This window comes from Polypterus senegalus, chromosome 13, assembly GCF_016835505.1.
Source record: "Polypterus senegalus isolate Bchr_013 chromosome 13, ASM1683550v1, whole genome shotgun sequence".
In the NCBI taxonomy this organism is placed as follows: Eukaryota; Metazoa; Chordata; class Cladistia; order Polypteriformes; family Polypteridae; genus Polypterus; species Polypterus senegalus.
Window position 1 is genome coordinate 158330841 of NC_053166.1, and position 25921 is coordinate 158356761.

Here is a 25921-nt window from a genome sequence, read left to right on the forward strand (position 1 = left end):
TCTTTGATGACGTGTGTCAAATTAAGCTGGTGGCACACTATATGACTTCTTGTCAAAATTCTGCTTATAGTTTACAAAGCCTTAAATAATCTCGCTCCATCTTATATATCGGAATGTCTGACACCCTATATTCCAAATCGTAATCTTAGATCATCAAATGAGTGTCTCCTTAGAATTCCAAAAGCTAAACTTAAAAGAAGTGGTGAGGCGGCCTTCTGCTGTTATGCACCTAAAATCTGGAATAGTCTGCCAATAGGAATTCACCTGGCTAATACAGTGGAGCAGTTTAAAACACTGCTGAAAACACATTACTGTAACATGGCCTTTTTATAACTTCACTTTATCTTAATCCTGATACTCTGTATGTTCAATTCATCATAATAACTATTCATGGTGGCTCTAAAATCCGTACTGACCCCAACTCTCTCTTCTGTTTCTTTTTCCGGTTTCTTTGTGGTGGCGGCCTGCACCACCACCACCTACTCAAAGCACCATGATGCCCCAGCATTGATGGACTAAAAGCCAGAAGTCCACGTGATCATCATCATCATCAAATCCTTCCGTGAAAAACCATAAATCCAAAGAGGACTGTTTCATTTATGTTAGGTAGATTGCCCAGAGGGGACTGGGCAGTCTCATGGCCTGGAATCCTGCAGATTTTATTTTTTTCTCCGGCCGTCTGGAGTTTTTTTTTTTCTGTCCCCCCTGGCCATTGGACCTTACTTATTCTATGTTAATTAATGTTGACTTATTTTCTTTTCTTACTGTGTCTCTTATTTTTCTATTCTTCATTATGTAAAGCACTTTGAGCTACATTTTGAAAACGTGCTATAGAAATAATTAAATGTTGTTGTTGTTGTCAGAGAGGTTGTTGAACCTGATGACTGTTGTTGCTGATCTCGTCGTCTGAGGATGACTCCGCGATGACTAAGTCACAGTTTCACACATTTTCAAGGTACGGTGAGTGTGCACCTTCTCCTTAAAGCCAATAAAGTGCTGCACAGCAGAGCTGGTACTGTTGTTTTCCAGGATGGCGAGTTTGGTGGAAATCTCGCACATTAAGTTCTATTTCGTCATGGTACATAAAAACACAAGACATTAGACAAACAAATCTCCCTTCTCTTTGTGAGGTCTAAAACACCCACGTTTCCTTATGGATTACACGCATTACACTTCCGGTTGAGCACTTATTGGTTCTCAACTCTTCTGAACACACAGTGAGCCCCTACAAATTAAGACAAAAATCAAACCTGTCCGATTTTGTCAGAGTGAGTCACCGACTGGTTGGTAATGAATCACTGAGGTATAGCAGTCTTCATAACTGAAGGTCACAGCAGCATGCATGCCGCAACTGCCTTCGGTTTGCTATACCCTATGTACATGAGGCCTACGGCTAAAACTTGCTGGGAAGGTAATGACAGGACATTTATACAAGTTGGAATAGCAGGTGGTAACTGATTACAGGATTTCCTCACGACTTGTCATCATTGCTCCAAATTTCACATTGCACTATCAAAGTACATCCATCCATCCATCATCCAACCTGCTATATCCTAATAAAGGGACACAGGGGTTTGCTGGAGCCTATGAAAGTAGTGTAAAGTTGCCACATTTCAGTAGCCATTCCATATGGAGCACAATGGTATGACAAACACAAGGTATCGAAAAGTCACCTGTGCTGGCTCTGAAGTCGGACAAGCCTCTCCTATGCACACAGTCCAAATCACTCTCTTTTCTTTTTACCGTTCAGTCGCCATTACTCCTCACTGTTTGCAGGTATTGTATGCATTGAACACCTGGTTAAGCACACACTGGCTGCTACGCTTCTCAGACAGAGACCACCATGCGACCTGTGACGAGAATAAGAAACCAATTTGATTTTATAGTAGCAAGTCACAGAGAGCTGTGGAGGCTATTCAGAGGGTTATGACAGAGTTCCTGTGCCTGTCACAATTGACAACACATGGCATGTACTGCAACTGTCTACAACTCATGACTGAACCAAGATTAGTACAGAAGTCCAAGTGTGAATGCAGAACATGAATGTTTAACAACAGGATGTATGTTACGGTTTTGTAGGCTTGAAGCATCAGCTGCTCATAGTTTGGTGCTCTACAGTTGCCAAGAACATTTTCAGTAAGATCCTTGAATCCCTTCTCCATAAGCTTTCCTCCAGCCCTACTAGCAGATCTTTGAACCGCTTGTCATTGATGATGTGTCTGAGTTGTTGACCAACATAAATGCCTTTCTTAGTCTTGGAATCAGTTATTCATGGAAACAGTCAGTCAGTCAGTCTCAATTATTTGCTAACCTGCTTAATCCTAAACAGGGTCATGGGGTTCAGCTGGAGCCTATCACAGCTATCAAAGCACAGGAAAAGGAAAAAACCCTGGACAGGGTGCCAGTCAGTAGCAGGGCAAACACCCCTCACCCCCCCACATACACGCACACTAGGGCCAACTGATGTTAACCAATTAACTTAACCTGCATGTCTCTGGACTGTGTGAGGAAACCCACACAGACATGGGGAGAACATGCAAACCCCCACGCAGAGAGGACCCGGGACGCTCAACCTTGGCCGCCTTGCTACAAGGCAGCAGCGCTACCACTGCACCACCATGCAGCCCCATTCATGGAAACAAATCCTTCATCTTCATTGTTCCTTTCACAAAAGTTGTCATCAGTCCAAGATGTACATGTAGAGGAGTCAGAAATACTGTATATTTGTTGGGTCAACAAGTGGTTTATGTGCCACACTTTTCTGCATTATGGAAAGGCCAGTTCTTTTTAGTGTAATGAGTTTCTTTTACACCGTTGTCCCAATCATAAATACAACAGGATTTGGTATATCTGTGCCACTGCTTTTACACCAACACAGACGTTCCAGCTGTAGGTGTTGTGCTATATAGATATACGTACTTAAAATATGATAGAAGATCGCAAAATAGGTGATTGCAATAAAACAGTACATGATTCCCTGTGGTGCAGTAGTGGTGTTGTTGCCCTGTGGTAAGGAGATCTGGGGTTCGCATCCTGTGTCCTCCCCGCATGGAGTTTGCAAAGTGCTTTGAGTAGTGAGAACTATATATATATATATATATATATATATATATATATATATATATATATATATATATATATATATATATATATATATATATATATATATATATATAGAGAGAGAGAGAGAGAGAGAGAGAGAGAGAAATGTAAAGAATTATTATTATAGAAAAAAACTTGAGGGGAGTTTTGAGGTCAGCAGGCCAAAATCCATAAGATACACCCAAAAGTGTTCAGGAAGCAAAATCTTCATTGTCCAGTCTTTGTGGATTTAAAAAGTGAAACTCGTGCTATGTGTGTCTTTCTTTTGCCAAACTTATTACTTATCAGGATTATTAATTGGTATTCATTATATTAATGAGGCCTCATAATCTACCCAAGACTTGTGATTTTTATTTTTTTATAAATTCAGTGCATTTCCACCATGAGGGGAAAAAAGGTAAAATCTTTGATTGATACAACTAAAATGTACTGGAATACAAACGTATGCAAAGTTTTAAAGAGAGGAATGGCAGGAGTCAAAATCCTAATGAATATAATATCATGTTATGTAAATCCCTGCTGCTAATGGAAGAATAAATGAACGCAGTTACTCTGAAAGTAAAAGTCCTATAAAAGTAAAAACGATCCCTGAGCAGTTACGGTCACATTGGTGTTTTATATGGGACATGTCTTGGCATCAACATCACAGGCAATCATGACAGCAGACATCTGCAAAACAAGCCAGTGGTCAAGAGACTTGAAGCCGCTACAGGCGAAAAAAAAAAAAAGAAAGAAAACAAAAAGATGGTGCAGGATGAGAGCCTCTAAAAATAACCAGAGTGCAAATGTGTGGCCATGGCTATTTCAGGCCTGGCACTTACAGCATGTAAGTGATTGTGCTGTCAATGTCAGCCACAAAATTAACATTCATAAAAGAAATCCCATTACTGTATATAGCTATTAAGTAAAAAAAAAAAAAATTGGCCATTTGCTAACATTTTTTTTTAAGGTATGAGGCACACTACACACTCCAATGATCTAATATTTCATGGCAGCAGAGTATCATGTGGCAGACTCGCCAACTGCAGCCTAACAAACAGCACATCATGTGAGACAAGAGAAAAGAAAAGAACAAAACAAAACGCCCAATCTGAAGATGCAACTGGAAAGAAAGCAGTTAGTTAAACCAAACTGTTGGCTGGTCAAATCGCTGAAGATCGTGGCTGTTGAAGAGTACAGCTGCCACAAGAATTTGTGCGGCTCTGGATCCCTGCAGCCCTACGCTGGGATTAAGCAGGCTTAACGATGAGGGAGTTAGGCGAGGTGGATCAAAACATGAATGAAACTCTGAAAGTTGTGTTTTAAGTTGGTTACACTTGACAAAAAAAGTGTTAAAACAAATAAAAAGTGTGAAAGCTTCAGACACCCAGTTGACAAGACAAACTGATCTTGCATAAAAATACATAGCAAAAAAAAATAAAATAAAAGTAGTCACAAGCACACTTAACTGAGTGGGGACACTTACATCTACATGTAGTGTAGGCTTCTCCCCACCTCCCATGTTCAAATGCCTTCTGTTCAGACCCCTACCTCTCCCTCATCAATCCCAGTGCCACTTAATGTGGCAGGACGTACGCTCTCTCACTTTCCTGTCCCCTGACCTGCTTCCATTTTCCAGAAGGTGGTCATTATGTGCCCGTTCTCCATTGTAAAGTTTCAGATACTGTAGACGGAAGCCCGTTTTCTCACTCCTCTTATTTGGCCTTTTGAAAGTCAGTACTGTGGAAAACTATACAGACTATTGTCGGTGTCATAACAGGTAACGATTGCCAAAAAACAGACCAGGAAACTATATAGTCAACAGGAAGAAAGGCTTTGACCACCTGTTTTCCACACAGTGAATGAATCAAATGACAGGCTACATGTGCAGTTTAGCTTTTTATATAAACTGCTCAAAAAAATTAAAGGAACACTTTGAAAACACATCAGATCTCAGTGGGAAAAAGAAATCCTCCTGGATATCTATACTGATATAGACTGGGTAATGTGTTAGGAACGAAAGGATGCCACATCGATTGATGGAAATGAAAATGATCAACCTACAGAGCCCTGAATTCAAAGACGCCCCAAAAATCAGAGTGAAAAAATGATGTGGCAGGCTAGTCCATTTTGCCAAAATTTAATTGCAGCAACTCCAAATTGTACGCAGCACTTTGTATGGCCCCTGTGTTCTTGTATACATGCCTGACAACATCGGTGCCTGCTTCTAATGAGATGACAGATGGTGTTGTGGGGGATCTCCTCCCAGATCTGGACCAGGGCATCACTGAGCTCCTGGACAGTCTGAGGTGCAACCTGGTGGCATTGGATGGACCAAAACATAATGTCCCAGAGGTGTCCTATTGGATTTAGGTCAGGAAAGTGTGGTGGCCAGTCAATGGTATCAATTCCTTCATCCTCCAGGAACTGCCTGCATACTCTCACCACATGAGGCCAGGAATTGTCGTGCACCAGGAGCCACTGTACCAGCATAGGGTCTGACAATGGGTCCAAGGATTTCATTCTGATACCTAATGGCAGCCAAGGTGCCTTTGTCAAGCCTGTAGCGGTCTGTGTGACCCTCCATGGATATGCCTCCCCAGACAATCATTAACCCACCACCAAACTGCTCATGCTGAATGATGTTACAGGCAGCATAATGTTCTCCATGGCTTCTCCAGACCCTTTCACTTCTGTCACGTGCTCAGGGTGAACCTGCTCTCATCTGTAAAAAGCACAGGGCACCAGTGGTGCATCTGCCAATTCTGGTATTCTATGGCGAATGCCAATCGAGCTGCATGCTGCTGGGCAGTGAGCTCAGGGCCCATTAGAGGACATGGGGCCCTTGGGTCACCCTCATGAAGTCTTTCTGGTTGTTTGGTCAGAGACATTCACACCAGTGGCCTGCTGGAGGTCATTTTGTAGGGCTCTGGCAGTGCTCATCCTGTTCCTCCTTGCCCAAAGGAGCAGATACTGGTCCTGCTGATGGGTTATGGACCTTCTATGGCCCTCTCCAGCTCTCCTAGAGTAACTGCTTGTCTCCTAGAATCTCCTCCATGCCCTTGAGACTGTGCAGGGAGACACAGCAAACCTTCTGGCAATGACACGTATTGCTGTGCCATCCTGGAGAAGTTGGACTACCTGTGCAACCTCTGTAGGGTCCAGGTATCGCCTCATGCTACCAGTAGTGACACTGACTGTAGCCAAATGCAAAACTAGTGAAGAAACAGTCAGAAAAGATGAGGAGGGAAAAATGTCAGTGGCCTCCACCTGTTAAACCATTCCTGTTTTGGGGGTCATCTCATTGTTGCCCCTCTAGTGCATCTGTTGTTAATTTCATTAACACCACAGCAGCTGAAACTGATTAACAACCCCCTCTGCTACTTAACTGACCAGATTAATATCCGATAAGTTTCACTGACTTTATGCTATACTCTTGATTAAAATGTTTTCCTTTAATTCTTTTGAGCAGTATATATATACACACATACACATAGACACAAGGTGTGATCAAAAAGTACGGTGAATGTTGATGGGGAGCACCATCCAAGAGCAACGCAGAACAATTCAATGCTGGTTCTGACATGTCCATCCTAAAACTGAGTTTGTGATAAGTGTCAACTCGTTTGATACTGTCAGTCATTTGTGAGCCACTGTTGAGTTCAAGTGTGTCATTAATGACGGATATCGAGCAACGCATTAACATGAAATTTTGTTTCAAATTGAAAGAAGTTCTGAAAACCCATCAGACGTTAAAAATCGGTTTACAGTATGGTGACACTGCACCGACAATTAAGACTGTTTACAAGAGGTCTGATTGATTTCGTAATGGATCAGACTCTGTTGAAGACATGAAAAGATCAGGACATCCTTCAACATCAATTACCAGGGAAAATGTTGAAATGGTTTCATTCTTCATCATGACAACGCTCTGTCACACATCCCTTCTAGTACGACAATTTCGGTAGAATAAAAACATTACGCTGTGTCTGCACCGTGCAACTTCTGGCTGTTCCCTAAATTGAAAATGACCATGAAAGGCAAACGATTTCAATCCATTGAGGACATCCAAGCAGACACGACAGCTCAACTAAAGACACTCTCGAAACAAAACTTCCAGAACTGCTTTGCAAAGTGGCAGGAGCGTTGGGGATAAGTGCATTCGAAGTGGAGGAGAGTATTTCGAGGGTGACTAGTAGTTGTAAATCTTTTACTGCAATAAACATTTCTTTTTTTAAAACACTCACCATATTTTCTGATCACACCTCGTATATATGGAAACAACAAACTCATGTTGAAGCAAGCTTTTTTCCCCTTTAAGAATAGAATAGGTTTGTAGGTTTCAGGAGTACAAGTTAGTCTTTTTGGTTAAGGGTGGTGGCGAGTGTGTGATGGGGACAGTCCAAAAAAAAAAAAAAAGTTAATACAATTTCACCAATGAGAAAAACGTAGGCAGAAAGGCAGATTTAAAATAGTTATGATCTACATTCACACGCCTAGCTCTGCTCCTTGGTTCCCTCAAACAGGAAGTGAAATCACAGAATGCTGAGCAATGAAGATAAGCTAACATGCAATGCCTGCAATCCACCCACAGAACCGGAGCTGGAGTTGACACACAGGTCAAGATCAGCTTTCCGGGATTCCACTGGTCAATTACTTCACATCTTTTAATGTGTACTCCTATCAAGCTTAAGAACGAATGAATGAAAAAAGAGACTTTGCATTTGAGCAGTTACTGTATAGATATTCTTCATATATGATAGAAGATCGCAAAATATGTGACTGCAATAAAACAGTACATGATTCCCTGTGGCGCAGTGGTGGTGTTGCCCTGCGGTAGGAAGATCATGGTTTTGCGTCCTGTGTCCTCCCTGCATAGAGTTTGCAAAGTGCTTTGAGTAGTGAGAAAAGCACTATAGTAATGTAAAGAATTATTATAAATTTGAGGGGAGTTTTGAGGTCAGCAGGCCAAAAGTGTTCAGGAAGCAAAATCGTCATTGTCTAGTTTTTGTGGATATAAAAAGTGTAACTCATGCTAAATGTGTTTTTCTTAGTCATTTTTCTTTTGCAAAACGTATTACTCATCAGGATTATTAATTGGTATTCATTAAATCCCTGCTGTGTGAATGGCAGAATAAATGAATGCAGTTACTCTGAAAGTAAAAGTCCTATAAAAGTTACTTTCCCGATATCAAGGCAAGACGAAGAGAGATTCAGTCAGCAAGGTATACTCGGTAAAATATGTATGAAAGTAGAGTGGAACCGAATTCTTCTGTGAAGGGTGATGTTGGTGACTGAAAGACTTGGAACTATAAAACATCTAGTTTGTCAACTTTGTAAGAAAGTTTATGTAATCAGCAAATCCATACATCAAAAAATGAATGTTTCTAATTGAAATGTTGTTTTGAACCTTTTGCCATTAGGATGCAAACATAAAAGGATGGTCTCCGAGTTTATGTCCAGTTTAAGCATGAAATGCAGTAGCTGAGACAAGAATGGCAATGTACATCAAATGCTGCAACCGAAAGCTGTCACAGGTAGTCGAGGTGTGAAGATGCGCCAGACAGCCATTATATATAAAGAGCGCACAGGTTTTTACAGCCTATCCTATCAGCATTAAGTGCAAAGCAGAAATTAACAAAAGACAGGATGCCATGCCATCCCTGAGCACATGCATACACACTGCGTGGCTCACTGAGGCCAGACAAACTTAGACATGCTCATACGCTTAACCTGTCCATCTCTAACAGGCAGATAAAGGCCACCATACCACAGAGAAAGTTCACACAGAAACTCTGCACTTCACTTTCTTCTTTTTCTCCTCTTAAGAGCGGCATCATTAGCATCCTTATGATCTTCATTGGTACATGTGGGGCCTCGGGAACATTCATGGAGAATATGGTCCATTGTTTGGGATATTCAGCGCTTGTTGTGAGGCCCATCTAATAAGGTTGTCCCTTGTTTTGCCCACCTTTGACCTAGCTTGGTTAAGCGCTACCCAGTCTTTCCCAGAGAGGGATGTTCCATTGCGTAGATGCCCTTGAGGTGTAGGAAGAGCTTCACTGGGAGGGCTACAGTCAGTTTCTCTCCACCTCTCAAGCCTGTGTTTTGTGGACTGCTTTGGATTAAGGGGTTCCACTGTGGCAAAGTTCTGATGAGAAGGTAGTCGGCGATTTACTTCCTGGTGATGGTGAAGTGGGTGTCTGAAGTCCATCAGTTGCTTGAACCTTTCTACTCTTGAACTACTTTCTCGTCGTATATGGGGAGGTGCGATCCCGGCCAGCCTCTATAAAGAAGGAAGGCATGTTGTTCGCAATGTGCTGGTGATGGTTCAGCATGCACTATTTAGCTCAGGGTCAACCTTGTTGGCATGGGTTGACAAATTAATAATAATATTAATAATAAAAAAAATGTTTTATTTATATAGCGCCTTTCCCCTGCTATCTCAGCTTTTTTTCTATTCTGTCACAGTACATAAAATACAAAACATCAGACAGGTAACTTCCATTTGTCGAGTCTAAAACAGTCATGTTCCCTGTAGTTGTATAAGATGAATTGTACTTCTGGGTGAGCAGTCATTGGTTGTCTGCTTTCACATGCTCTAAACTTAATACAAAATAAAACCCATAAAAGTAAGAGCAGTCTGATTGAATCACTGGGTATGCCCAACTACTCAACTGAGATTGCTAAGATTATGTAAATAAAGTGTAACTAAAAATTGGCAGAAAGGCTGTTCAATGTGACATGGCCTCTATTCAGTAACGGGCAGTGGTGTGTACACCTGCTAGCTAAGAAAAACTAAAAGGTGAAACAGCAACAGCATATGCAAGACCTCAAATTAGTTATACATCTAACAAAAAGAGCAAAACTTACTTGTTATCTTTATTGAAGACATCATATAGGTTGCTTTTAAATGAAATGCCCTCTATAAAAGTCACTTGCTAAACAGAAAGTCATAAGAAGCTCAGACTCTACCAACATTTTATAAAGCCATCATGAGTAAGTAAGCAAAGTGGCAAAGGAAGTGATGGTTTCACTGGTTCCAATTTTGAAAAAAACATTTAAATCTTGTGTTTTAATATGCTACATTACTAGATTCTCAAAAAAGATAAAATTGAAATCTACTGACAGGAAAGACACTTTAATATCTTATACACAGCCACTCTTGAGAGTCAGGGTGTTGCTTGATCCCTCTTATAATCAGCTTTTCAATAAATGTGACAGTGTTTCATTCAAATTCTTATTTAAGTCGAGCAGCAGTGGACGCTGAGCTCAGTGATGGGCTTTTTCCATTTTACATGCATAGTCTCAGTATCGCTCACCATCACAGAGCAGAGAAAATGTTTATCTTCATTGTGCTTGCTTGCACTTCATCAATGTATAATGGAAGAACTGAGCAGTTCATATTTCTAATATGCAGTCATTTGCATGTTTTGAATGTGGGCTAAAGTTTCTGGTGGCTATATATACATTTGCTTCAGTATATAGTACAATAACACCAATACAGGACTTTATTTCCACGTCTAAGAAAATAACAATGATGATAGTTACACCTAACATAGTAGGAAAAAATAACAATGCAATAAAAAAGAAAAACCTTAAATCACATGCTGTAATAGTCAGCCAGTAAAGAATAAGCACTATGGTAATAAGCACACAATTAATAACCAACAATGAAGAATACATCTACTGTTACCTACCAAGGTAAAGAAGAAACATTACTGTTGCATTTTTTATATTGCATAAAGCAAAACAAACTGAAAGCATGACATTTTTTGACTCCAAGCAAAACTGAAAATTGATAGTAAAAAAAAAAAAAATATCTACTCATATATCTACTCTCTCTATATAAAATCCTAAGCCTAAAAGTGCAACGATTTTGTACAACGATTTTGTGTGACTTTTTATGTCATGCTTTAAATCGGACTTATTTTAAAACCTACATATATATGTTTGGCATCATTCTTTTCAGAATTTATATAACTTTAATGTGATGTTGTTAGATTTTGAGATTCTTAGTCTGTTTTTAAATTATTAACTAAACAATATCAAGAGCTCATGTCCCGCGAGATGAAACTATGTGCCAAAAGATTTAACCACGCCCGGGGCTGGAAACAAATGATAAAGAGTAGAACAGCTGCTGTACCGGCTTTTAAATGTTTGAAGCACCATGCAAGATGCAGATCATGTGGCACAGCGGCAGCAAGCCTGCAGCTGATTGAGCAAAGAGGAGGTGAAAAAAAAAAAATCTGCATTTGTTTCTCATTGTATCACCGTTTAAGAGGGGGTTTCAGAGGAGCAACCGCGTCTCCTTGGGGTGCATTCATCCCAACTCTTCACAACGCGAGCGGCAGAGACGCGAAGTGGTTGGCACCTAGCACATGGCGGGGTTGGCAACCGAAGCGTGCAAGGGGGAATCCCCTAGTATATATATCCATCCATCCATCCATCCATCCATTTTCTAACCCGCTGAATCCGAATATAGGGTCACGGGGGTCTGCTGGAGCCAATCCCAGCCAACACAGGGCACAAGGCAGGAACCAATCCTGGGCAGGGTGCCAACCCACTGCAGGACACACACAAACACACCCACCAAGCACACACCAGGGCCAATTTAGAATCACCAATCCACCTAACCTGCATGTCTTTGGATTGTGGGAGGAAACCGGAGCGCCCGGAGGAAACCCACGCAGACATGGGGAGAACATGCAAACTCCACGCAGGGAGGACCCGGGAAGCGAATCCGGGTCTCCTAACTGCGAGGCAGCAGCGCTACCACTGCGCCACCGTGCCGCCCTAGTATATATATTGTTTTTTTTATTTTCTTAGAGACATTAAGTTTATACATCTTGAGAGTTGTCCTGAGGTGAGGACTTTAGGCACTACTGCAAACCCTTCTTTACCATTTGAGATTCATAGAAATTATTCTATTAAAAACACTTTCTCCCATGTACCAAATATGTCACAACCAAGCCCATCTCACCCTTTTTAGCTGCTGAAAAAATGGCAGTAATCCTTTATATTTGCATGGGTATGCAAATCTTTATGTCATGGTTTGTTTTGTCTCCTTATTGTAAAGCTTTGGTAAGTTTAGTATGCGGCAGCTAAGGTCTTAAAAAGATGAAGACTTGCAGAGTATTACTAGCTCCCTTTACTAGACTCCTTCTTCGTCTTCTTCTACTTTCGGCTGCTCCCATTAGGGGTTGCCACAGCGGATCATCTTCTTCCATATCTTTCTGTCTTCTGCATCTTGTTCTTTAACACCCATCACCTGCATGTCCCCTCTCACCACACCCATAAACCTTCTCTTGGGCCTCCCTGTCTTTCTCTTCCCTGGCAGCTCTGTCCTTAGCACCCTTCTCCCAGTATACCCAGCATCTCTCCTCTGCACATGTCCAAACCAGCACAACCTTGCTTCTCTGACTTTGTCTCCCAACTGTCCAACTTGAGCTGACCCTCTAATGTCCTCATTTCTAATCCTGTCCATCCTCGTCACACCCAATGCCAATCTTAGCATCTTTAACTCTGCCATCTCCAGCTCTGTCTCCTGTGCCACCGTCTCCAACCCCATATAACACAGCTGGTCTCACTATCGTCCTGTAGACCTTCCCTGTCACTCTTGCTGATACTTATCTGTCACAAATCACTCCTGTCACTCTTCTCCACCCACTCCACCCTGCCAGCACTCTCTTCTTCCCTTCTCTTCCACAATCCCCATGACTCTGTACTGTTAATCCCAAGTTTTTAAACTCATCCACCTTCGCCAACTCTACTCCTTGCATCCTCACCATTCCACTAACCTCCTTCTCATTTACACACATGTATTCTGGCTTGTTAAATTGTTATTGTTAAAATCAATGTCCTCCCAATGTTTAAATCCATGTGCTCTGGTTTGCTCATACAGTTCAATGACATACTGGTTAGGTGAACTGGAGCTGTAAAACTGGACGTAGTGAGTGTGCGTATTTGTGCGTGTTCACCCTGCAATGGAGGGGCATCCTATCCAGGTGTTGTTTCTGCCTTGTGTCTAATGATTACTAGTATTGGCTCCAGCTGTCCCACGACCCTTCCCTAGATAAACAGGTTAAGAAATGGATCAATGGATGTTATGAGATTTTATCAAGTCAGGAAGATACAAGGTTTGAATTGAGGCAGTTCTGCTTCCTAATATTGGTGCTGCAGAGTGTTGACATGCTGCACTGTTAATTAGCAGATGCAAGTGTGAATTTCAATGTGCTGACTAAGTGCATGTGACAATGACGACCCTGTAAACCTATAAGACAAGATGCTTATCACTTATGATTCAATAAAATTCTCAGTACTTATATGTGCTTTAGATGGTTAATGTTAACACATGTTCCGATACGTTGCTAAAGGAAGCCCAAAAAAGACTTCTGTGTACGATGGCCATTTCATTCTGATCACCCAAGATACCTGAAATTAATGGAACTCCCAACACAGAAACATAAACCCCTGTCACCATAGCTATGCATTCCAGGTTTTAGTTTCATAACGAATAAACTAGAATGTTGTTTAAAAAAACTGAAAAACAATCCTAGTGGATCACAACTTCTAGTTCTTTTTTTTTTTTACTTGAAATGATCAAGTAATACACTTCCCTTAATTTGAACCAGAAAACAAGAGCAACCCGATTCAAATACTGAAGAAAAGACCCATCCTAAAAACAAATTGAGGGCTGGTGACATGTTCTGCTCTTCTGGTCCTTTTTCTTTAACATAGATTGCCTAATTACGCATATAAGACAGAACACTAATGAGAATTTTGTAATTGCTGCTTCAACATAACTCAGTAAGGTATTGACATTATTCTTTGGATTATTGTCAAATGGTCAGCTGGTTTAAATAAAAGATCAAGAAATACAACAACCACATCCCATCCCATGGCTCTAAGGGCCCCGATTCAGACTTGGACATTGTAAATTTGGAGTTTTTCCAAGAGCTTTCAAAGAGGTGTGTCGTGCAAAAAATATAATCGCCATCATTTCCGGTCACCATTTTGTATGCTGTGACCTGTTATAGTGTAGTGATATACTTTAGTGCTTTTAACCCTGACACTCACCATACTAAACAGAAGTTCTTGTTTAGTATTCAGTGTTAAAACAGGTAATCTACCAAACTCACTGATACCAATCAATCCACACACGTGGACAAAATTGTTGGTACCCTTCAGTCAATGAAAGAAAAACTCAAAATGGTCACAGAAATAACTTTAATCTGACAAAAGTAATAATAAATAAAAATTCTATGAAATTTAACTAATAAAAGTCAGACATTGATTTTCAACCATGCTTCAACAGAATTAATAAAAAAAAAAAACTCATGAAACAGGCCTGGACAAAAATGATGGTACCCCTAGAAAAGACTGAAAATAATGTGACCAAAGGGACATGTTAATCCAAGGTGTGTCCACTAATTAGCATCACAGGTGTCTACAATCTTGTAATCAGTCAGTGGACCTACATATAGGGCTCCAGGTAGTCACTGTGTTGTTTGGTGACATGGTGTGTACCACACTCAACATGGACCAGAGGAAGCGAAGGAAAGAGTTGTCTCAGGAGATTAGAAAGAAAATTATAGACAAGCATGTCAAAGGTAAAGGCTATAAGACCATCTCGAAGCAGCTTGATGTTCCTGTGACTACAGTTGCACATATTATTCAGAAATTTAAGATCCATGGGACTGTAGCCAACCTCCCTGGACGTGGCCGCAGGAGGAAAATTGATGACAAATCAAAGAGACGGATAATACGAATGGTAACAAAAGAGCCCAGAAAAACTTCTAAAGAGATCCAAGGTGAACTTCAAGCTCAAGGAACATCAGTGTCAGATCGCACCATCCATCGTTGTTTGAGTGAACTTCATGGGAGACGACCAAGGAGGACACCATTGTTGAAAACAAATCATAAAAAAGCCAGACTGGAATTTGCCAAACTACATGTGGACAAGCCACAAAGATTCTGGGAGAATGTCCTATGGACAGATGAGACAAAAATTGAACTTTTTGCCAAGGCACATCAGCTCTATGTTCACAGACAGAAAAATGAAGCATATCAAGAAAAGAACACTGTCCCTTCTGTGAAACATGGAGGAGGCTCTGTTATGTTCTGGGGCTGCTTTGCTGCATCTGGCACAGGGTGTCTTGAATCTGTGCAGGGTACAATGAAATCTCAAGACTATCAAGGGATTCTAGAGAGAAATGTGCTGGCCAGTGTCAGAAAGCTTGGTCTCAGTCGCAGTCATGGGTCTTGCAACAGGACAATGACCCAAAACACACAGCTAAAAACACCCAAGAATGGCTAAGAGGAAAACATTGGACTATTCTAAAGTGGCCTTCTATGAGCCCTGACCTCAATCCTATTGAGCATCTTTGGAAAGAGCTGAAACATGCCGTCTGGAAAAGGCACCCTTCAAACCTGAGACCACTGGAGCAGTCTGCTCATGAGGAGTAGGCCAAAATACCTGCTGAGAAGTGCAGAAGTCTCATTGACAGTTACAGGAATCGTTTGATTGCAGTGATTGCCTCAAAAGGTTGTGCAACAAAATATTAAGTTAGGGGTACCATCATTTTTGTCCAGGCCTGTTTCATGAGTTTATTTTTTTAAATAATTCTGTTGAAGCATGGTTGAAAATCAATGTCTGACTTTCATTGGTTAAATTTCATAGAATTTTTATTTATTATTACTTTTGTCAGATTAAAGTTATTTCTGTGACCATTTTGAGTTCTTCTTTCATTGACTGAAGGGTACCAACAATTTTGTCCACGTGTGTATGTGGAGAACATGCAAACTCCATGCAGACTCTGGTGCGGTGGGGCAGGAATGACAGCTCTGCACTACCACTCTGTCTATATGTAAAAACATCTGTACTTAGCTTACTGAACTTTAACCTGATTACAGCTAAATCTATATTGATCATTTTTGTTCTGTTCTTGTTACTTGAGTGCAAGCCGCACGCACGCCTAGTCAATAGACGTCGCTAGCTGACCAAAGCAAGTGCGTGCAAGACAAGTGACGACATTGGTCTGTTTTTTTTTTTTTTTAAGTTTTGACGAGCTAATTCACTCGTTATGACTCTCTGTAAAAAATGTTTTAGGAGCATTGCCATTCATTTCAAAAGAACAAGCAGCAAAATCTGCAGCAGAGAGGAGTTTTCTAAGCTGCTTAGATATGAATCCTGCCACTGAAAATAATGGCAAATACTGTAACTTTACAAGCAGTCTACGAGCATTCTGATCTAGCGCCGAAACACTAGAAAAACATCTAGGTGTGAATGGGCTCTTAAATCTACAAATCAAACATACATTTTGCCAATAGAATTTTTCTCTATCACATCATAAAATATTTTATTATAACCCATCTCTTTGGCGGGGGCACAGTGATGCAATCAAAGGGGCTCCTACCTAAAGCACTAAAGACTTTGGTTAGAAACGTACCCTGGCTTACAAATGCATGGTCTACCTGTATCTGCGTGTTTTTTTTTCTCCTGTAATTCAAACATATCCATGGTTTGTAAGCCAATAACTTTACAGGGTACCAGTGCCTGCGAGTGTGTGTCCTGCAATGAACTGATGCTTCATCCAGGGTTGGCAGCAACCCTAATTGGATTAGGAATGGAGGTTACTACTGCATTTCAACTGCAAGGATATGCATGTTAATGCCAGCATTGTCATTATCTGCATATAGTTTGCATTTCCACATCATTCCTAGCATTGTCATTATCTGTGTGTAATTTGCATTTTTACACATTTGAGTGAAATACTGAGTACTAAGGGCTCCTCTTACAAAGTAAAAAAAAACACATGCTAGGTTAACAACTCTAAACTGGTCAATTGTGAGTATTTCTTTATGCATCTTATGATTAAAAATAATCCTGTCATGGGTTGGTTTCTAGTTTATTTGCAAGAAATCGAAAGAATAAGTTCAGTGAAGTAATTGGCAGACATCAGATGCTGCTGCCGAAGATAATTCAAATACCAACATCTCACTTACAATCAGGTTCCAAACTACCACTACTACAGAAATGTTCACTAATTAGCAACACTAGTAGCCTTTAATCCGACAGAGAATAGTAACGTAAGATATACAATTTAGTGCGGAACAACAAAATTATGATATAGCGCTTGAGAGTGAAGCAGATTTTCTCTTAAAAGTGTACTGTCAATTGAAGAAAAAAAAAAATTTAACGGTGGCTATTTTTGTCACCCCTCAACTCACGTGCTGCACAAGTTCACCTCACAGCATTGTGAACCCCTGGGCAGAATCCTCTAACTCTTCAACAACTTAGCAGACAGACTCAAAGAATGCTGGTGAAATCCAAATCCGTTTTTGGAAAGCATATAAAGAAAGTTAAATCCCAACTGCCGCCGGCACCCCTGGGCACTTCTTCAATCTGTTTCAGAGAATGAATGGTTTACATCACACACTATTCTACTTAATACACAGTTACATCACCAAGTGAAATAATATGCTTCTAGAGCAAAACAGCATATAAGAGGAAGTGGAGAGACGCTACCTCTGTTTAAATGAACACTCTTCCGCATTTAACTCTTTCAGGGCTGATGTCAACTTTTGTCAAAATTCATGGGTAGAGGGTTCAGCTGTAAACTGCAACAGAACTCGCCCTTACGTTTTAGTTCGAAGGAAAGTTACATAGCTTTGTTGATTTGACCTCGATTCCAAACGTGTACATGAGTAACGAAGAGCAAACAACCTCTAAAATAGCACCGACATCTGGCGAGAGACCAACGTGAATGTGCACAGCATGGACGTTTTATGCAATCTCGTGGAATAGGACTCTGATTTGTCAGACTCCGAGTTTGATGCAAGTGATGGATATCAGAAAACGAAAGTGAGGTACTGGCATCATCTGATCGGTCCCCAGCTGATCGTGGTGCTCAATACTTTCGTGTAACCGGTGCACCTACAGCAGCGCTCGCCTGGGAGGACCACCACTTATGATGACAGGAGGTACAAACTATATTGCGTCACACTGCGAACGGCACCACCACCCACCTTCTGTGCCAAGACAGCCAGGCAGCCGGCCCACCGTGCATTCTTGCTGACCATCGAGGTGCCCTGTGCAGACACTGCCACCAGAGATGCCAAATGTGCACCAACAGCAGCCACGGCACATAGAAACAGACGTTTTGTGTGGATTTATGTGTGAAAGCATTGCTTTGTGTGCTTTTCAGGAAACTGAAAGAGTTAATAAATTACCTGCCAAAGAAACGCCCTTGAAAAACATAGGAATGGTATAAATAAAAAAAATATCGGTATATAGGACCAGTAGGGGAAAATAAAAATGCTGTCTTAAAATAAGTGCAGTTTTCTCGACGAAAAACGTATTCTGATGCCAAAAAGGATCTACACAATAGTACCCAAGCATTCTCTATTATATATACATATTAGGGGGCAAAGCCCCCACCTCGCTTCGCTCGAGCCCCACGCGCTTTATGTCAGCAAATTCGCGTCTTTGCCATTCACATTAGGCTTAACGCAAACTAAGAAGATGTGGATGGATCAGCTGCTGGCTTGCTGCTGCCAAGCTGCGTATTCTGCTTGTCGATCATTTAAAAGCCTGTACAGCAGCTGTCCTTTTGTCTTACTGCTTTGTCTTGCGGGACGTCAAAGTATCTTCAAAGAAGATCATGTCTCGACCCAAGTTTTTTTTTAACTATAATAGAGAGATATACTAGCTGTGTAAGCCTGTATTCTCCTAAAAACCATGGATTCTGGCACTTCAATTAATCAATTGCATAGGTTGTGCATTAGCGGCTAAACAAGGTTCTCTTTCCTCGGCCGTTTTGTTTTGCCGACGTGCTTGACTCGGGTGTCTATCAGCAGCTAAGAGAGTTTCTCTCTCCTCTGAGGTTTCGTTTTGCCAATGTTCTCGCCTCGCTTGTGTATCAGCGGCTAAGCGAGTTTCTCTTTTGTCTGCGGTTTCACTTTGGTGACAGAGTCGCTTTCTGTGAGCTTCATGCTGTAGCATTGCACTTCCAGGCCGGACACACACACACACACACTTCCATGAGTAGACATTTACATATAAAGACATATATAAGGAAAAATGGAGACATATTTATTGTTCAAATATAACGACGTTAGGTTCCAACACAACACCTACTGAATCCTTCAACCCTTAAGACCCTGTCACATTACACAATTTTACAAGAGTTTTCCAGTCACAGCCATTTGCATAACCTTTGTAAGTGGGGAGCAGATGTGGCTTGCTCCTCTGATGCAAGATGTGTAGTCCAACATCTCCAGACACTCACCCTGACAAAAATTAAACCACTCATAGGGATGGGCTTGTGAATATTTGAGAGCAGACAATGAATGCTCATCAGGAAGTACAATGCATAGAATGCAGCTGCAAGAAATAAGGAACGCAGGTGTTGTGGCCCTCATGAACAGAAGAGAGGCTCATCTGCCTGATGTCTTGTGTTTTACTTATCAAGTGTTTCATTTTGCAACCATGAAAACCTTCAACATGAACATGTGGCCCTTGATTAGCAACTGCAAGATTAAAACATACAGGAATATAAACCAGGCCATGAACATGTCAACTTGATGACAGTTAGAGAGTTAAAAAGTCATTTACACCAAGGCAAGCAAAAATTGAATAACAACTGAATTTAGAATTCTAATGATGGCCTAGGTCTGAAGGATGTAACTTACATTTACATTACATTTATTCACTTAGCAGACGCTTTTACCCAAAGTGACTTACAAACAAGGTCAACATTACTGAGTTAACATCAGTCTGGGAAACTGGTTTGGAACAAGTATTACAGGAAAAGGTGAGCAATTTTGATTATCTCAAGAGAAGAGCTCAAAACAAAATGCCACCTAGGTACACTTCTGTAGATGAAAGAACCCATCAAAGTCATTAATAATGAGACAGAAATTCACAGAGAAAGAGTCATTAAACACTTCTTAAACACAGTAAGGGAGTGAGCAGTTAGAAGCTACACATAAAGAGTCTGGATTGAGATTTGATGCCAAACAGAGGTGGCATTAGCAGACCTGAGTAGGCAAGAAGACCTCACAAATGTCTCTCTCTATATCTATATATATATATATATATCTATATCTATATCTATATATATATATATATATATATATCTATCTATCTATATATCTATCTATATATCTATATCTATCTATATATCTATATATATATATCTATCTATCTATATATCTATATATATCTATACTAATAAAAGGCAAAGCCCTCACTCACTCACTCACTCACTCACTCACTCACTCACTCACTCACTCACTCACTCATCACTAATTCTCCAACTTCCCGTGTGGGTGGAAGGCTGAAATTTGGCAGGTTCATTCCTTACAGCTTCCTTACAAAAGTTGGGCAGGTTTTATATCGAAATTCTACGCGTAATGGTCATAACTGGAAGCAGTTTTTCCCATTTACTGTAATGGAGATGAGCTTCAACGCCGTGGGGCGGAGTTTCGTGTGACATCATCACGCCTCCCCGTAATCACGCAGTACATAGAAAACCAGGAAGACCTCAAAAGCGCTGAAGAAAATATGCATTATATAATTGAGAAGGCAGCGAAACAATAAGAAGCGAGCGAGTGACATATACAACCATATTGATGAGTTCTGCTACTGAAACAAAGCACATGTAAACCTACACTTTAAATTAAGTTCATAGACAGGCTGCGCTGGCGTTTGTAATTTAGTGCCTGCCCATATAAGGCCGTCCGTCAGCGGCAATCCAATAGCAAACTGCCACGGGTAAATATTCACGGGTGAAGGACTGTGCTTATGGAGAGGAAGATGAGATGGTCAGGGTGGTGTTTGACACAAACTCAGCGAAACTGCGAGAGAAAGTTTTAAGTGCCAGGACTAAGGTAACATTAAATACAGCCATGGACATAGCACCAGATGGCACCAGCACAGCTGGGAACCTTCGATGCATGTACACCGAGCGGCTCACGTGAACTGACGCAGTGCACAGATAAAAGGCAACAGTTCCAAAGACGCTGAACAAAAACTGAATTACACAATTGAAAAGGCAGCAAAAAATATGAAGCGTCTCATACATACAAGCATATTCATAAATCCAACTACTGCGGAAACAAAGCACACGTTGGAAAAGTCAATGTCCCGCTAAAGGAAGACAGTGTAAAAAAAGCCCGTGCATGCAGTGTGTCAGGTCTCAGATAAAGAAGAAGACGAGCTGTTTATTGATGCAGTAAGAAGCGAATCGATGAATGAAACCTGTCATCTTTACAACGATTGACAAACACGGAATGTAACTTGAACACAACACATCCTACAAATACGAACCTGATTGAAAGAAATAATGATAATCAAATCCTTGATGACAGCAACACTCAGTAACACTCACAAAACAAATACTGTATATTGACAGTCATGTTACGTTATTTTTAAAATGTTCCCTTTTCTTTTCTACCTTTTTAACACACTACTTCTCGCTGCGATACGCTGGTATATATATATATATATATATATATATATATATATATATATATATACCCGATCTACATACTCGAATAATGGATACTTTATTCGCCATCAGTGATTGTTTTGGTAAAGCCATACTCAGTGTATTCATTAGATGAACGGTAAAAAAGTAAGGGCAAGGGAGGATGACTTATTGAGGCATGCAGGCTGTAGTGCGCGTCAACTCTATCTGAATTGCGCGATCACATTTGAAAAATATATCTTTTCAAGTTCTATTTAGTCCATATGTGTCAAACTCAAGGGCGCGGGCCACATCCGCCCGTGTAATTATATCCGCCCCGAGATCATTTTATATACTGTATTATTGTTATTAAAGCCCGGTATATGAAGCGCTGGTAACACAATAAACTACAGATCCCATAATGCAGCGCTTCAGCTGCCTTGCCGAACAGTTACCGCGTTAATCAAGTCTACCTTAAGATGCTGCAAGTTATTGCGAAGCTAGCTCACACGATGCTGAAGAGAAAAGTTGATTCTGAAAATAGAGCCTTTAAAAACCGATGGGAGGCTGAGTATATGTTTACTGAACCAGTGTGTCTCATTTGTGGAGCTAATGTGGCTGTAATTACAGAATTTAATCTAAGACGGCACTATAAAACAAAACATCAGGGTAACCTGAAAGACCTGAATGCAATGCAGAAGATACAGAAAGCAGAAGAATTAAAGAAGAATCTGACACTTCAGCGGACGTTTTTACCCGTGCACAATCACAAAGTGATTTCAATTGAGACTGCTTTTATGGGAGACACAACCACTTGCCCCACTTTCCCTGTTGCCAAGTAATGTTAAACCAAGTCGTCACTACGGTGTTCCCAAATACGCACTTTGCTGATAAACTGAGCGCACTGAGTTTGCACGGCGCTTTGGTGACTTGAAGAACAAAAAAAGTCCGTCTACATGCGGCTCGAACCTTGTATATATATACCTATACCTATATATATACCTGTAGACTACTCTGTAAGCAGGCATTAATGATTTGAATTTTATCTGTGCTGCTACAGATAGCCAATGTAGTGACCCTAGAGGGGTGGTATATGTCCGTCTTGGCTGGCTGAACACCAGATGTGCCACTACATTTTGCATTATCTCCAGCAGCTTGGCAACACATTCTGGTACTCATGCCAGTAGAGAAATGCAGTAGTCAACATATGACAAGACCAAAGCCAAGAGATGTGAAGGTCTGGAGTACAGTGAATCTGCAAGACCAGAAGACAGTTCTTTCCCCAATTTACTCTACGTAGATCCATTCTTTGGCCTTTCAAGCGCATCTGAGAACAGACCTGGACAAACAATTTTAACCCTGAAAAGAAGAGAATTGACAATATTCTTCTATGATGTTAAGAAAAAAGCAACATTGCAGTGCCACTTAACTATATCTTGGAAAACGAGCCCAGTAATCTTACAAAGGAAGAGCAAACCCTGCCAGATACAACTTGGTCAAAGCATCTTGCACGGAGAGAGGAAAATGCACACCCTTGTTATATAAGCATTGAACGCATCCATAAGCTTACTTTGTTTTTTGGTTTTGAACTGTATATGCGCACTGGAGACATTTCAGACATCATAAAGACTTAAAAGCAGACAACTGCTATTAACAACTAAAGAATCTTTTTATAGCCTCTTCCACCATAAGTACCATCAACTGAAAATCTGGCAATGTGATACAGAGTAACAAAATTAAGGATGCCAGCCAGACAATTAAAATACAACAGAAATCTCAGACAAAAATCCTTGAAACAACAGTCTGGCATATTTATTATGGGTGGGGGGGTTGCTGCTACTAGGCATATGCATTTTTCCTAGAAACTGCCTTCTTCCACCTACACATTCTGATAAATCCACCAGGGCAATGTTTCCTAATAATAGACCTAGAGGAGTACAAGTGTTGCTAGATTTTGAGCTAACAGATTTCCTAATCAGATGGAATTTCCAGCCTTTACATAGCTTAATCAATCATATTTTCTACCCAGGCGAAATCAGATTCAGAAAACGGATGAATGGAATACTTTGTAGTGATCCAAGTTTCAAACTGTTTGCACTATAACAAGGGCATAAATATTAATTTATTCATAACAGATAAGTGACTTCAGTTATATATGTGTGCATGCTTACACAATCAAGTGACCTTCTGTAAAAATATCTATCAGTAGATAATGGAGTTAAATATGTATTCTTAATGCGGCACATGCAATACACAATTTTAGGTATTTCTGAAAAGGAATACAAAGTTTGGTAGTAAATGTGGCATGCTGCCTTGTGAAAATTTGAGGAGATGGGACTTGAATCGCATTGCAGCCTAGTTTGTAGCCTGTGTGTAGTTTGTACCTTTTGTGCGAGGTTTTCATCTCACATCACAAAGAAACGCACATCTGGTGAACTGCTGACACTAAATTGTCCCCAAATGAAAAGCTATGACCTATAAAAGAATGGCACCCTTCCCAGGTTTTGTTCTTACCTTGCATCTAATGCTACCAGGGTAGAATTATACTGAATGGATAGGCATTGCTAAATTGGCTCTAGTGTCGAGTGTGAATGTGCTCACACCGAGATGGGCTTGCGCCCTGTGCAGGTTTTACTCCTGCTGTGCAGCCTACGACGGCTGGGATTGGCTCCGGTGGCCTTCTGTCGCTGCCCCTGGTAAGCGGGTTAGTAAGATGGGTTCAGGTAAGGGAACAGTGGATGGAATACAAGAAGAGGGTGGTTTTGTATGATTAGTAGCCAAACAATAATGAGACACAAAACAAGCCACCACATGACCAGATAACCTGCCCTCATCACACAATATGTGGAAATAAAGAAAGGTGGAGGTCTCAGTAAGGTTGATCTCTCAGGTCACCAAAACATTTTGACGGTGTTCTTAGAAAAAACAGAAAATCAACAGTTTTAGAAAAGTCTGCTGTGGCAGAATGAGAGCAGCAACTAGCCATGGAATTAAATAACAAGTTTAATGAACAGCAAGAATCAGCTTCTCATTAAGAAAGTGGTTGGAGTGAAAGTGGTTGGCATTTGAAGCCCCGATTTAGCTGGTCAACTGTTGGCTCATTTCACATCTCATTTCTGTTTGGCTGTCATTTAATGAAGAGAAGAATCAATTCAGAGCACTGAATCCTTAAAAACAGGGCTATTAAAATTAAGGGAAAAAAAAAGAATTCAATTAGCAGTGAAAACTGGTCACTGATTAGGGAAAAGGCAGCCACTGTGGCCCTCCAGGCCTGCAGTTTGACATTCGTGATGGTGGGTATGAATCCCTACAGATTTTATTTTTTTCTCCAGCCGTCTGGAGGTTTTGTTTGTTTTTTCTGTCCCCCCTGGCCATTGAACCTTACTCTTATTCGATGTTAATGTTGATTTATTTTGTTTTATAATTGTGTCTTTCATTTTTCTATCCTTTAATATGTAAAGCATTTTGAGCTACTGTTTGTATGAAAATGTGCTATAGAAATAAATGTTGTTGTTGTTGTTCCTGAACTTCAACCTAAATCAGACTGGACAGACTCTATGCCCCTATGATCACATATCACATAATTAAATGTAAAACGTAAACAGAATGATGCAATAATACAAAGGGAGAATCAGAAATGAGGGGTTTAGTTAAACAATAACATCATCACAGCAAGAGTGTATCCTTTGACTAAAGAAACCTTTGAGTTTAAAATCAGTCGTCTTGCCACCAGACGCAGACACACTGTACACAAGTGGATCAATAATTGGTAAATAAATCTTGAAAACACGTCTACTGATCCCCTTACACATCTTGTTTAACTTCTAAGTTGAATCAAAGAGATTTTGCGCTATTGCTCTTTGCCTCTTTTGATCAGCTGGAAATCACCCTCCTTATGCCCAGCTGCTTTCTGATTAAAGTCCTGTTCGAGTTTATAATCAGTCATTAATCCACTGGACCTGGATGCACTGTAAACAAGTGTTGTCAACAATCGGCCACTGAATATTAAAACATGGGAATCACGACTTCTGGTTGCCATTTTCGTCATGATCAGCAGCAGCCTCCTTTCATCTCCAAGCTGATTAAATGAGAGATCTTTGCTGCCTCACTCTTTGTGCAGCTGGAAATAACCGAGTTGATCTCCATATACCTTTTATGCAGCTTACAAAGCACACTACTGGGGGGTTGAGGGATCCTACTTGTGACCAGTAGGCCTGTGGCGCCGCTTCTGTTTGAACCATAAACAGCCACAGCCCGCCCCCTAACCCCCCCAAAAAAACTTATCTCAAGGCTGCGTATGGAACCTGAACCCAATTCACTCCTGTTCTTCTTCCCGTATGAAGGGGGCTACAGCTCGCCTATTACTC

The 25921-nt window shown here is 40.7% G+C and overlaps 1 protein-coding gene across 2 annotated transcripts in view; it reads right to left on the minus strand.

Moving 5' to 3' along the window:
* Nucleotides 1–25921, minus strand: part of mrtfba (myocardin related transcription factor Ba) — a 76222-nt gene that overhangs the window by 49758 nt on the left and 543 nt on the right. The gene's annotated exons all lie outside the window — the stretch shown is intronic.